The sequence below is a fragment of the Theropithecus gelada genome, chromosome 1 (genome assembly GCF_003255815.1).
Source record: "Theropithecus gelada isolate Dixy chromosome 1, Tgel_1.0, whole genome shotgun sequence".
NCBI classification, from domain to species: domain Eukaryota; kingdom Metazoa; phylum Chordata; class Mammalia; order Primates; family Cercopithecidae; genus Theropithecus; species Theropithecus gelada.
In genome coordinates, this window is record NC_037668.1 from 86,847,483 (window position 1) to 86,863,132 (window position 15,650).

The 15,650-nt window shown below is 43.2% G+C and overlaps 1 long non-coding RNA gene across 1 annotated transcript in view; it reads left to right on the top strand.

Moving 5' to 3' along the window:
- The first annotated feature begins 1,756 nt into the window (after nucleotides 1-1,756).
- The window catches only part of LOC112612162, a 68,961-nt gene continuing 55,067 nt past the window's right edge, over nucleotides 1,757-15,650 (top strand). Inside the window, exons 1-2 of the long non-coding RNA XR_003116822.1 lie at nucleotides 1,757-1,905; nucleotides 2,765-2,854. This is a non-coding gene — a long non-coding RNA (uncharacterized LOC112612162). The remainder of the gene's footprint in view (nucleotides 1,906-2,764; nucleotides 2,855-15,650) is intronic.

Consider the following 15,650-nt stretch of genomic DNA (forward strand, 5'->3'; position numbering starts at 1 on the left):
GGGCATGGAGGGAAGATTTTCTCTTGGAAACTCCATGAAGGCAGGGACCAGTATTGACCCAGGTCAGCCACACTGGCCACTGTACCTGCACACACCCGATGCCGATAAGTATTTGCTAGGGGAAGGAAGGAGGGAGAGAGAGAGGAAGAAAGGCAAGGCCAAAACTAGGACCCAATAGATAAATAGGATTTGAGACAGTTGTATACAAGGTGGGGTGAAATGTCCCAGGCAGAAGACCCAGGGCTATTTAGAGAACTAAGTAGAGTTTCCTTTGGCTGGGACACAGTGCCCCATGGGGAACAGGGAAAGATGAGTCGACAGAGCACAGATCAGGAGGGGCCTTATCAGCTATAATTAGACATTTGGCCCGTATCCTATGTGCAGTTGGTACATGCTCACTCTCGCTCGCTCTCGCTTGTTCTGTCTGGTTCTGTCTCCCCACCCCCACTCCCTTGGGTGATATTTTAACATCTTTTAAATGAAGTGTGTTTGTTTCATCTCATTTATGCCAAACAATGCTTATGGAACTATTTCCTCTTGTTCCCCAGGCCATACTCATGTCCCTCCCCTTCAGCAATGATTGAGGACCTACCTCCTCGGTTATCATTTTGGGTAAGATGGGCCTGTCCAGTGGACAACAAGCCCTGGATCTGTAACCACAGCCACCTGGGTTTGAGTTCATACTCCTTCATTTCCCAGCTAATGTTTAACTTCTTCCATCCCTGGTTTCCCAGTCTGGAAAATGGATCCAGGACAGTGTCCACCTTAAGGGCTTGTTGTGAGAATCAAAAGAGCTAGTTCATAAAAGTGCTTCGAAAGGGCCAGATGTATCCTGAGTAGTCAATGGCAGTTGTCTACCACAATCGTCACTCTTTGTATAGTTATTATCTACCAGCCATAACTATTGTTACATGTTACATGAGTTTCCATGGCTCTCCAGATCTCCTCACCCTTCTGTACCCACCTCTGCCCCCTAGGAGGTTGATCTGCATGGGCTCCATCAATGATCTGCCTTGCCTTCTAACTTCCAATTGGGCCCAGACTTTGCGAGTTACCAGCAAGAGATGCAGGGAGTGGCAGGAGAGTGAGGATGGGGGATTTATTCTCGCTGCTCCCTCCTTTCAGGATTTTGCTAGGGCTTGGCTGCTTTCTTCTCATGAAGGCAGCCTCTTCTTGGGCAGCCCTGTCCCTACAACTCCCCTCTTTGTTCCAGGAACTGCTCCCTCTTCTTGCCTTTTAAGAGATAGGGAAGGTAATGACTCCCTGCTGTTATAAGCCCCAGAGTTTCCTTTGCATCTAAGTAAATAGTCTTTTCCTTAATTTCCCTCCAAGTTACACAGTTTAAGTGTACCATCCATTTTTTGCTAGAACACTGACTGAGACAACTTTTTTTTTCAAATATTGGGACTGCTGGCTTCATAGACCGAGGCTTCATCCTGATAAGGAAGCCCTTGTCCCTTGTCCCTCTGGTCAGCTCTAGAATATTCAGCAAGGTGATCACATGGTCACAAGATCACTTCTTTTTCTTTCTTCATGAAACTGAAAATTTCAAGGAAATTTGTAAGTTTAATAGACAACCTGATCATACTCCAGACTAGAAAATGAAACCAAAACCAATTGCCCTAGGCAGAAAGTTAGGTTATAATGGGTTTCTTGCAGCCAAAGAGTCATGAGTCACAACAGCTGCCTCAAGAGTGGGAGGGGAAGTAAACTACTGGATCTAAGGATCACTCTAGTCACCCTACAGTGACTCCTCTTTTTCCCTCTTGCCATGGTCCAGGGTAGCCAGATACTTCTCCAGGCTGTCACTTACGTGGGCTTTCCTGCTGGCTACATCACTGAAATGGAATCTCCTAGTGGCCCTTCTCCCTCTACAGCTCTGGTGTTACATTGAAAAACTAGAAGGTCAATCACTTTTATATTTACCCCCATTAAGGTTGCAGGAGCCTAGCATGTCCCCACGGCCCTCCTTCTCCATTCTCCTCTTCCCCTTGTCTTGTGCGTGGTTTCTTTCTTGTCTGAATTGGGTCTTCCTTTTCTAGACTGTGAGCTTGCTGAGGTCAGGGAATGAGTCTTCGTATCCTTGGTACCCAGTTCAGAGCCTGCCTTTGGGGAGTGTTTACTCTAGCACTGTGGTTAGGCAGAGATTTGAGTTTGAGTCTTGGTTTCCTTAGTCTTTTATCAATCACTTCTCAAATTATGCCATTTGTATCTTTTTTCTCTCTCTCTCTTTAGAGACAGGGTCTCACTCTGTCACCCAGGCTGGAATGCAGTGGTGCAATCATAGCTCACTGCAGGCCTGAACTCCTGGGCTCAAGCCATCCTCCTGCCTCAGCCTCCCAAATAGCTAAGACTACAGGTGCACATCACTGCATCTGGATAATTTTTTTAAAATTTCTGTAGAAACAGGGTTTCACTATGTTGCCCAGTCTGGTCTCAAACTCCTGACCTCGAGTAATCCTCCTATCTCAGCCTTCCAAAGTACTGGGATTGTAGGCATGAGCCACTACATTCAGCTACTGCTTGTATCTTCTGATTCTTGTTTTGATACCACTGACCTTAGGTAGGGTATTTTATCTTCCTGAATTTTATTTTTCTATGTGTAAAATGGAGATTAAATTATCCTTCTAATAGGGTTGTTGTGGGGATTAAGTGAAATAGTGTACACAAAGTTCTTAGCATACTTTGAAGCTATTATTTTTATTATTATGCTAGTAAATAAAACTTTCTGGAATTAGAGACTCACATGCCTGTTTGTCTACAGTTTCAAAATAGACAAGGGAACAAGAGAAACATCAGAAAGTCTGATCAAAGTAGAAGCATCATGTGTCTATCAACGTATCCACTGTGCTTGGTAAGTGGCAGTCTCTTGTCCTGTAAGAGACTTGGGCTTTGAAAAGGGCTTTGGATCTCAGATCTGTTGACATGAGGCTTGTCATGAACCTCAGCTTCCTCATCTCCAAAACTGCTATAGGCCAGGCATGGTGGCTCATGCCTGTAATCCCAGCACTTTGGGAGGCCGAAGCAGTTGGATTGCTTGAGCTCAGGAGTTTGAGATCAGCCTGGGCAACATGGTAAAACCCCATCCTACCAAAACTACAAAAAAATTAGCCAGGAATGCCTGTGGACACAGCTAACTGGGAGGCAGAGGTGAGAGGATTGCTTAAGCTCGGAAGGTGGAGGCTGCAGTGAGACAAGGTCATGCTACTACACTCCAGCATGGGTAACAGAGTGACACCCAATCTCAAAAAAACAAAACAAAACAAAACAAATTGGTATAGTAACAGCCTCTGCTTGAGGTTACTCTTTCACTGGATGATAAATGAGCACCTACTGTGTGTCAGACATTACTCTAAGCTGTAGATACAGCCTCAAAAAAGATAAGCTAACTCTGCCACCATGGGGCTTATATTTTAGTTGGGAAAGGGGCTGGAGAAGACAGACAATAAACAAATCAATAAATTCATTAAAAAGCTAACTTCAGCATTGATAGGTGATATGGGGAGAATGAAAGAGGACCCTGGGATACAGAATAACTTTGTGGGGGAACCAGATTGGGATCCCTGGGTCAGGTGGTCAGGGTGGGACTCTCAGAGAAGATGACTTTTGAATTTAAATAAGAATGAAAAGAAAAAGCCAACCATAGGCAGATTTGGGGACAGCCAGTGCAAAGGTCAAAGGTGAATAAGGTCACAGGGTAACCAGGGTTAAAATAAGGTGGTGCGGCCTAACTGGCCAGAACAATGCCTGACAAAGGTGCTGCTTTCCTCAACATCTTCAAATCCTTAAGGATCTACTGTGTGCTGACGTAAGATGCAAAAATCAGTAAATCATGCTACTATCTCTAAGAAACTCATGGTCTAATATAGGAGAAAAAAATCCACCATCAAAATAAATGAATCAAGACTGGGAAGATGAATATAACTGATAGCACCTGAGAGATGACTTAGACATGGATATGGATATGGATATGGATATGGATATGGATAGATATGGATGCAGATACACATGTGGATAAAGGTGGGGATGTGTGTTGGGAAAGGCAGTCTCTTGCATGCCATCTTTCCACCCCTGCTTGACCACCTAAGAATACGCGTTGGGCCTGGAAGACTTCCTTACCATGAAATAAAGAATCCTCAGCCTGTGCTGGACTTACCACCTTTTGTGGGAATATCTTTTTCTGTTTGTACTCTTTTGCTTTGCTTAAGGGCATGCATCACGTGGCACTTAGAAACTTCACTACTCTATCTGTTCTTTGCAGGCAGGGCATGGGCCCTTCTGCTGCAGCATAAGAGGGGTCACCCAATGACCCGTGTCAGCTGTTGGGATGGACCTGCTGACCATGGGATAATGACACCCACTACTAAAGCAGATCTTGCTGTGTCTCTTCTCTATGTGAGTAAAGTCCTGTTCCATCTAGTGCTTGACTGTGTTGTGTTTTCCGTGGCAATTTCAATACCAACATGCAGTGGGCACAAGTTCTTAGACTTCTACTCTGGTTAATCGGAAACGGATGCCACTTGCTTGCCAGTTGGATGTGGATAGATGTAGATATCAATGAAAAGAACAAATGAATAAGTGATTGAATGAGTGAATACATATAAGGAGGGAGAAGGTCCTGGGTCAGGGTGGATGAGAAGGGGGCTGAAGGAGGCAGAGGTGGGCAGAGGTGGTGATGTAGAAGAGGTGTTTACCACTGGAAAAATTCCAGTTGGGCTGGAGCAGAGGATCCTTGTATGGAAATCATGTCTGGAAACTAGCAGAAGACAGGGAGGATTTTGGATTTGCTCTGTGGCCTATCATGCTATTTATACTTATATGATTTAGAGACATTTCTATAACATACCAGACCTGACAAAGCTGCTACAACACACACACACTAGAGTTCATATGAGTACATATTGTTTCTCCAGTTTTCCCTGGTAAAGGTGCAAGTGCAGAAAATGGTTTTCCACCCTTTCTCCATGGCCACTTTGAGGTCAGAGATTGTGTCTTAAATTCAACAAGAACGGAACTGAGATAGTAGAATCTTGTTTTGTTTTGTTTTTGTAAAAAACATAAAAAGGCTCATTTTAGGCTTTAATAAAGGAAGGGGCCTGGAGGCATCACTGGTGATGGTAAAAAAAAAAAAAAAAAGCCATAATTTTATGTATTTATAAGATTTTAAAATGTTAAAATGTGAAATGTAAATCAGGATGTTCAGAAAAAATTATAAGAACCCTCATGATGTTTATCAATGAATGATCCATTTGATTCTGTGCAGCCTTATGACCAAAACCAATCATAGGGTTAGTCAGATCACTGATCTCCTCTACACATATGATCTTCTTGTGGGACTCTGTTTGGCAAAGGAAGCTTTGGGGAAAGCTCATATAAACCACTGAGTAGAGTCGAATGATTTAGACCTGAACACTTTTTAAAGTAGGAATTGTCTGTCCACTAGTAAATATTTTAGTAAAGTGCCATGGAACATGCAGGTTTTTTTTTGTTTTTTTTTTTTTTTTGAGACGGAGTCTCACTCTGTCGCCCAGGCTTGAGTGCAGTGGCGCAATCTTGGCTCACTGCAACCTCTGCCTCCTGGTTTCATGCCATTCTCCTGCCTCAGCCTCCCGAGTAGCTGGGACTACAGGAGTCCACCACCATGCCCAGCTAATTTTTTTGTATTTTTAGCAGAGACAGGGTTTCACCATGTTAGCCAGGGTGGTCTCGATCTCTTGACCTTGTGATCTGCCCGCCTTGACCCCCCAAAGTGCTGGGATGACAGGTGTGAGCCACCGTGTCCAGCCAGATTTTTGTTTTTTTTTAAGGTGGACAAATAATTTTATTTTGTGCATGCAAATACATGTCAAGTACTGCAAACTTTTTGCATCAATTTTCTCTCAAACACTGAAAATCATGATGCTTTATTTTGTGAACAGTCAAAGCTAATATCTCTTCACTTCAGTGCCACAGCAAAAACATAAAGAATTCACTCTTTGCTATTCACTATCATCACAACCCTCATTCTTCCATCTCTGCCCTCCCCCCATATACAACCCTTATAAATTCTAGTCTTCCCCCATTTAATCCTATTCCTATAGCACAAAGGGAAACATTGTAATTTGGACATTCAAATTGAAATAAATGGAATAGAATTTATTCCCATATATATTCTCCATTTCATTATACAGAATTATTTTAAATTATAGTTAAAACTATAGCTATAAACATACAGTTTTGAGCAATATAACTTGCCAATAAATCTTCCAGGTTAAATTAGTTGCCAATTATATTACTAAAGTTACCAGGAAAACAAACTTGAGCTATTGTAAGTGTTATGGGCTATTGTAGTTACCAGCTCAAAATAAAGTTTCAGAAGTGTTGATATTAAGCCAACCTTGCTGCCAATAATTTGAAGGAAGATCACTTATCCATTGAAGTAATAAGTTTAGTCAGACAGAATACTTTTTTTTAATCATCTCTGTGGGAATGTGGGGTGGGACACCTTTGTGACTTATTATGCGACCATGATAGGTAGGAACCAGTGCTGGCATTTGTAATCTCAGGGTCTACATGAAGACAGCCGCAAAAAATGACGGTTGTTGGTGATGCCAAGAGAAAGTTGCAGCTCTTCAAAAAAAAACAAGAGTAGGTCTGGGCATGGTGGCTCATGTCTGTTATCCCAACACTTTGGGAGGTTGAGGAAGGAGGATTGCTTGAGCCCAAAGTTCAAGACCAGCCTGGGCAACATAGCAAGACTTTGTCTGTACCAAAAAAAAAAAAAAAAATTGCCTGGCATGGTGGTGTACGCCTGTGGTCCCAGCTACTCAGAAGGCTGAGGTGTGAGGATCTCTTGAGCCTGGGAGGTCAAGGCCACAGTGAGGCATGATTGCATCACTACACTCCAGCCTAGGTAACAAGAAAAGACACCCTCCAAAGAAAACATAATCAGGAAGTGAGTTTATTTTGCTTTCCCCTGGTGTAGTCCAATTGATTTGTGTTTGAGGCATGTGAAAGCTAAATGCTTGGCCCTGTATAGGTCATGAGTCATCCCTATATCCTACAGTTTAACAAAAGACAGCCCCGCCTCTTCCCTTCCCCTCCCCAAGCCCACCACTGAAATCATTGTAGAGGTAGTGGTCTTCTAGTATGTGACCCTTGGGCTACAATATCCACAGGTTCTAGGCCATATTTCCTTCACATCCATGTAATGAGCCTCAAAACCTAAATGTCCTATTTTCCTTGAGGACATCTAGACCCAAAACATCCCCATTTTGGAAGCCCAGGACTGTGGAATGAGAAAATATGACTCCATTCCTCTCCTTCATATGTGTTTTTAGGTTAAAAAAGGCAGGTGCAAATCACAACTGAATCTGAAACCTCAAAAGAGGCCAAAGCAAATCAACTTAACAAAAATAACTTATCACCAAACCTGAAGAAAAACTTCAGCTGTGGCACCTCCAAGCAATGACCATGTCCCTGGCTGACATAAAAGCCCCTTCAGGACTTCATGTTGATTGAATCCCCATGATCTAGCCTCAAGTGAGGGCTGAGTGGGCTGTTCTTGAGCCAAGTGTCTGTGGTTATGGATAAATATATTAATATCCTAGCAACTTGCAAAATCCACAGTACCTTAGACAGAATTTGTCTTGCATTCTCTTAACAGGAGAGCAGGTTTGAGATGGGGACCTAAGGATATTCTGAGCCAAGCAAAGAGGTTCTTGGTAAACACACAACTTCATTTCCTTCTGGTCATGCTTGGCTGCCCCTTGCAAATTGGAGTCGTTTTGTCGTGTGACCTTCTAGTGTTCTAAAATTTGAGGTTTGCTGTATGTTTTCAAAATGTAGAAACCCATCTCAGTCATTCACCAAGCTTTCACTGAGCAACCAGATGCAGGGTTATGAAAGTGGAGATGTTTAAGACACAGTTTCCACCTTCAAGAAGTACACTGTCTAGTCAGGAAGACTCACTGCAACATCCAGACTCAACTTGCTACATCCCACCCTGGTGTCCTCCCACTTGCCCTTTCTTCTACCTGGATGGAATGCCCTTGGCTGTCTTCCTCTTCTCTTGGAGGCTTCTCTCCACCCCCACCCACAGCTGAGTTGCCCACACCTCTGGGATACTCTGTACTTTGGTCACACATACGTTTCACATTTTCACCAAGCATGAGATTATCTGATATCCCATTTATCACTTCTTCCAGACACATTCCTTCAGCCTGAAATGGTTCCTGGCACGTGACAGGCACACAATCATTATTGGTGGAGTGAATGAGTGAATAAACTCACAAGAAACATACGGCACTCAGAAACCTCAGGACCTCAGCTTAAACTCTAGCTCCAGTGCTCACGTGTTGAATGAAACTGACTAAGTTATTTAAGCCTCCTATGACTCATTTTTTCTATTTGTAAATGGGAATAAGGGTTGTTGTGATAATGAGCAAATTCTTGTTTAATGCTTATCAAAATGACTGCCAACTGGTAAGTGCTTCATGAAGAATAGCCATTAAAATAGTTATCACTAACAGATATCTACTGAACCCGACTGTGTGCCAGATAATGTGCTAGACACTGAGTCTACAAAATGAATAAAGTAAGATGTCTGCTTTCAATGAACTCCCAGCCTGGTTGGGAAGATAGATGTTAACAGAAATTAAAAGGATATCTTACTAAGTAAGTGGGATATTGGGAACATGAGATGGGGCACCTAACCCAGGCTGGGCTAGATCAATGAATTCACAAGAGAAATGGTACTGGGGATCATGAGAGCCAAATGGAAAGTCAGAGTCAGAATCTTTAAGGCCTTCCCCAAACCCAACTCTAAATATTCCAACATGGCTAAGTGCTTTCCTTCCCTCATAAATCCCTTCCTCTAGCCATAGTGCTGATTATTCTTATTCTCTGAATTGCGTAAGTGTATTATTTTACAATTTACAAAAAATTTCCACACACCGTGTGTCACTGGATTCTCCTAACTTCCCTATAAGTCATATAAAGCAGATAATTTAATATTTAATTCATGGGTGAAGAAGTCGAGGCTCTGAGAAGTCGCAATGCTTCTAAATGATACTAACTAGATGTAACCCCTGGGGCTGACACTAATTCTATGCCCTTTCAGCTCCTACAGCCTGGACACTCATAACAAGCCAGGCGCCCACCAGCTCTGCACCTTTGCCACACTGTGCCTCCTACCTGGAATGCCATCCCTCATCCCTTGTGTTTGTCTCAATCTTTCTCTTCTTTGAAGTCTCTGTTCTAACCTTAACTGCCCCCCAGCCATCAAGTCTCTCCTGTGTCCAGACAGCCTATAGGGGTCTCTTGAACTCCTAGAAGGCCCACTCTCTAGGCTGAAATAGGACACTGACATCCTATGGTGGCCTGTTTATGGTTCTTTTTCATGTGCCCATGTCTGCCTCCCTGACCTGACCGTGAGCCTTTGGAGGAAGAAACTGTGTCTTACTAATCTCTGTGGTTGGGATATAGTAGATGCTTAGTAAATTCCTGTTGATTAAATGAATGATATTGAGGTTGTTGGCCAATCTTCTGTTTAGGCTCTCAGAAACATACTTGTGAGAGAAGCAGACTAGCTTTTACTAAGCAGTTAGGCCCTGAGTGCAGAGATAAAAGGACCTGAGTGCATAGTGTCTGCATCAGGAAGCACCAAGTCTAATTAAGAAACAGCAAGTACATAGATAATAAGTGTACATATTGGAAAGTTTCAAATGGAGTACAAGGTACAAGGTGCAATTGGAGAACAAAGGCCGTGGGGGAGGAGGGAGTAGAAGGAGGGGATGAAAGCAACAAGGGGAAAGAAGGAAAGGTGAGGTCTGAAGAAAGTCTTATAGCGTGAGTAGAAATTGACCAGGAGGACAAAGGGTGGCATGGTGGAATATAGAAAGGGGCTCCATGGTCTAGAAGAGGAACAATAACAACAAGAATAAAATAGCCCAGAGAATGAGAGGACATGAAATCAATATAAAAGTTCCATGGGGGATTATTTAAATGCCATCCTGGAGTCCAAATAGACTCTGCCACCTGGATGGACAGATGGATGGAAGGATGGATGGATGGATGGATGGATGGATGGATGGGTATTATGAACATTCATGTAACAAGAGTAAAGAGGGTGTAAAGAGGACACATAGGTAAAAGATGAACTCCTGATTCCGAATATTAGAATTGTTGGTATTAATAGCTATGCTTTTGTGTTAAGAAAAACAATGTAAGTTCATTACTAAATAACCAGGAAATAAAGGTAAGTGATTTTTAAAGTTACTTTTAATCCCTCCAACCAGATATAACCACTGTTAACATATTTATGTTAGCCTTTCCACCCTTTCTTTAGTGTCTTTCTATCTTAATCATCTGTCTGTCCATCTAACTATACATTTGTATACATATCTATCTATGATCTTTTTATTCATCCACCCATTCATTTATCCATCTATACTTTTCCAAAACAAAAATAGGCTCATATGGTACTTTACATTTTGTAACCTAATTTTTCTAAACAATTTGTTATAAGAATCCAGTAATTTCTACCTAATTTTAAGTCAAATCTTAATAGCCACATAATATTCCATCCTATGAAAGTACTACAGTTGATTTAATCAATCCTTTCCCTCTTTTGCAGTTATCACAAGTGTTTTAGTGAACATTGGTGCTCTTCTTTTGGGCCAAAGTAACAGCAAAGAGGTTACCTTTCTCTAAAGTTTATAAGGCTCTGAGTTGACTGACCAAAACTTGAACTTGATATGGGGTCATATTAATCCTCTGACATAAATCAGTTGCCTCCTGACGTGACATCTCTATCTCCACTGTATCTTTCCCTGGAAACGTCAGACAGGGCAGAAGGTCCTCCCTGACAGAGCAGGTACATTAGTGCAACCATCAGCAATCAGATATTATCTTCTGCTGATGGGATCTGATAGCACTAGCTCTCCCACATCTTCACAGAGCTGGTGATTCAGAGCTGTCAACTAACACAGCTGCAAGGAAATGCCAACGGTGGATTTACAGTGTGAGGCAGTAACTTTGTGACCCCCAGGTGGAAAAACAGATGCCTTTGAAATAAGACTAGTCAATGTGGCAAAATGGGAGAGGGAAGCACTTACCTTATAGTAAAAGAGAATACATCCTGCCACTTCCTTGAAACTTCAGATCTTCAATGGCTCCCTATTACTTACAGGAAAAGTCTTAAGCTTTTCAGTCCAGCAAAGAAATAATGAATGTAATGGAACGAGGACTGGCTGGAAAGCCAGAAGCTACAGATTCTAGCTGCTGTCTTGCTACCCACCAGCAGTGTGACCTGGGCAAGTCACCAGTTCTTGAGTTTATTTTTCTCCATCTGTAAAATGATCATACGTAGATAATGTCTGAGTGTTTTGATAAATGAGTCAGTAAAAAGTCATGCATCATTCAAAGTCATTTACTGAGGGATTTCATGTGCTGAGGGTGGAGTTGAGTGGGATAGACCAGTGCCTGACTAGGGAACTTGCACTCTAGGAAGTAGGAGTCAGAACATAAAATAATCAGTAGACTATCGAATAGTGATAAAGTACCGTGTTGAATGCAAAGTGATGGGGATGGTAGAGAGCAATGTAGTGCCCGGGTTGGGTTGGATGCTCAAGAGATGATGATCTAGCAGCTATGGTTGGAATGAGAAGCTAAACAAGCCACAGAGAATCTGGGGAGAAAGAATTCAGGCCGAGGGATAGCATGATAAGTCCCCACAGGCAAAGAGGTGAGCTTGGTGTTCAACTAACTAAATGCATATTTACTAAGTGTCCTTCTCCTAGATTCCAGGGATTCAAGGACAAGAATACAAGAGTCTCTGCCCTCACTAAGCTTAGGGTGAAGTGAAGGAAGCAGATGATTAAACAAATAGACCTTTCGCAGTATAATGAGCACTGTGACGATGAGCAGAAATTTGGAATGCTTCTGGGAAAATGTGACGGGAGCTTTTACCTTAGTCCAGGAAGCTCAGGGAAGCCTTCCCTGAAGAGGTGCCCTGGAAGCTGAGATCAGATCAAACAACATCAATTTTTTTTCAAAGCCAGCATGGGACTTGAGTTCTAATCTACTGATGGTCTATACCTGCCCATGCACATTCTTTGGCCACAGCTGGGATTCTGCTGAACCCTAAATGACTTTGCAGAAATTCTTTACTCATTTGGAGGAAGCCCAGGGCATTGCAAGGAAAATAGACGAGGTTCATTAAAGCATTAAAAAAAATGTGTTGTCATGTTTATTATCACTTACCAGAGTAGCTCTCAAACTTGAGTACACATCACAGTCCCCTGGAAGTCTTATTGAAGCACAGATTGATGGGCCTCATCCCCTGAGTTTCTGATTCAGGAAGTGTTAGTTCATTCCCATGCTGCTATGAAGAAATACCCAACACAGGGTAATTCATAAAGAAAAGATATTTGCTTGACTCATAGTTCCGCATGGCTGGGGAGGCCTCAGGAAACTTACAATCATGGTGGAAGGCAACTCTTCACAGGGTGGCAGGAGAGAAGATGAGTGCAAGCAGGGGAAATGCCAGACACTTATAAAACCATTAGATCTTGTGAGATTCACTCACTATCACGAGAACAGCATGAAGGAAACCATTCCCGTGATTCAATTACTCTACCTGGTCCCGCTCTTGACACATTGGGATTATGGAGATTACAATTCAAGGTGAGATTTGGGTGGGGACACAGAGCCAAACCATATCAGGAGGTCTGGGTAGGGCCTGAGAATTTGGTCAAGCAAGTTCTCAGGTGGTGTTGATGCTGTGAGTTGGGAAACCACACTTTGAGAACCACTGACTTCGAGTGCTTGGCATTTGGGACATAGAGATGGTTGTCTAATTCTGCTTAAAGCTGGTGGAGGGCAACAGAGAGAACAGAGCTAGGGACTGGAGCTCCCAGGCCAGTTCACCTGAGGCCCTCTCCAGCCTGGTTTCTCCTTTAGAGATTTTATAGCCAGCAGACCCAAAGTACAACATCTAGCCTTGGTTTGGCATTTGTGTTCTAATGTGTAAACAAACTTGAAATATTTCCTAATTTTCTGAGAAAAAAGTAGAGGGGTGTTTGCCAAGTACTGTGGTCTGAATGTTTGTGTCCCCCAAAATTCATATGTTGAATCCTGACCCCCATGGTAATGCTATTAGAACGTGGAGCCCTCACGACTGGGATTAGTACCTTATAAAAGAGGGCCCAGAGAGCTAGCTAGCCCCTTCTACCATGTGAGGACACAGCTAGAAGGCTCTATGTATGAATAAGAAAATAGGCTTTCGCCAGACATCAAATCTGCTGGCACCTTGATCCTAGACTTCCCAGCATCCAGAACCATGAGAAATAAATTTAGTCTATGGTGTTTGTTACAGCAACCCGGATGGACTAAGACTCCAAGCCAAATAACAAGCTCCAAATGCACATTCTCAGCTTGTCCTCTTGGGTAGTTTTCTCTCAGTTATTTTTTTCTCAGTCAGGGAGCTGCCAAAGTCCATACTAATCCCCTACTGGGTTACACTCCTCAAATACCACTCTAATGGCCTCTGGACTCTGATGACATCAGGATAAACCCACACAGGTATCTTGTAGTGTACGAAGCCCCAGCCTTGCAATCGCATAATTCTCAGTCTGAATTTCAGGACAACCATGTAGCAAGGATCCTTTGTGGGAGCTACTTGAAGGCTCTTTGAGCCTTAGAATAGTGCAGGGAGGGGCAGCAATAGCTCCACAGGGTTGTTGGGATAATTACAGAAGACTATGAATGTCATATCTTTGGGTATAGTAGGTGCTCAGTAGGTTAGGGATGCTTACAATAGTCTGTCATTTAAAGTGGTCCTGGACATAGAATTGCTAGCTCCAGGCCCATCACCTTCTCCCATATTTCCCCAGGCCTCAAGGGTCCACAATGGGTGATGGTGGGGTTATCCTGCCGTGCCTACTAAGCTTTCTTCCAGGACACAATTGCAGGCCCTTGAAATCTTTTGCCTGGATTATTGCAACAACTTTCAAAGGGACTCATCTGTCTCCAGGACACCCCTCCATCCTCCTCTGCATCATCACCAGGGGAGCCTTGATAAAGCAAAGCCATGATCATGCTTATCACCCAGTGGAAACCCTTCAAAGACTCTCCACTCACCAGAGCAGACACCACATCCTTACAGTCTACAGAAGGCAGGAGGAAACAGAAATGAGTGCCGGGTCCATAGGTAGGCAATGGGGAGCAGTGGGGATTGCAGTGCAATGGAGTTTGGCTGTTTAAAGGCACCCAAACTCAGAATTCTGTAAAATCTTCTATGGGCCAAATAAAGTTTGTCTTGATATTCTGTGCCTGGCCTTGACTACCAGTGTGTGAGAGCTGGCCTGGCAAATGAGGCACAAGCTCCTTAGCCAGGCTAACCAGGTTCAGCCTCCTTCTTGCTGTGCTCCACCTCACTTAAAATTCATATAGCTACCAAACTGTCTGCAGTACCTCCACACCTGCCATGCTGGTCCTCAGCCATGTCCTTTGATCAAGTCTGGAAAGCCCTTCCCTTGCTCTTCACTTGGTGAATGAAGAAGTCCTCCTCATCCCTCTAAAACTCAGTTCAGGCAACACCTCCTCCAGGAAGCATTGTTTCGCACTCATTCCCAGTTTTTCCATATGGATATGTATGTTTTCCTGGTGTCCCAACAATATCTGTTGCCTTTCTTCATCATTACAATTATTAAGTGGTAATGGCAATATAATTATCTTTTTTTGCCTCTGTCTCCCCTGCTAAGGTGTAAGTACCTAATATCAGGGACCAAGTGTTAATGATCTTTGTGTCTAGCAATAATGAGGTGTTCAATCATTGTTAAATGGATGAATGCAGAGGCAGGTGCCCCTCCCCTCCCCTGCTCCTCTACTCTCCCATGAGGTAGGGAGCAATCTGAACAGTGACCGGCACAACAGCCACTTGGAAGAGGCATACTGGTCACCTCTCTCTCCCTTTCCACCGCAGGAATGTATAGAAGACAGTACAAGCAACAAAGAACTGAGGAGCAAGAATGCCCTTGAGTTCCTCTCTCAGCTCTTACAAACTCTCCCCTATTGACGGTTCAAATTTCCAAGAGATAATCTGATCATCCCGTGAAATCACCCAGGCCCCAGTGGGACAGTGGCCCACACAAGCTCTCCCCAGCTGCCTGCCAGACTTCCACTGGCTGCTTGTAGGCAGAGGCCCTTCTTTGCTCCGATGAGGACAGGTTCATCTGCCAGAAAACATGGCACCTTCTGTGGACAGAAACTCTTAGTCGGTTTGGGCTGCTATAACAAAATATCATAAACTAGGTGGCTTATAAACAACAAATATTTATTTCTCTCAGTTTCAGAAGCTGGGAAACCTAAAATCAAGGTGCTGGCAGTTTCAGTGTCTCGTGAGAGCCCTTTCCTCAAAGATGGCACTTTCTATATATCCTCACATGGCAGAAGAGGCAAAGATGGTCCCTTGGTCCTTTTTTTAAATATAAAGGTACTAATCCCATTTATGAAGACTCTGCCCTTGTGACCTAATCACTTCTAAAAGACCCCATCTGCTAGTACCATCACATTGGGGAATAGGAGTTCAACATATGAATTTTAACCAGAGGAGGACACAAACATTCAGATCATCATAATCTCTCGCAAAGTCTTTGACTGGCAAGGGT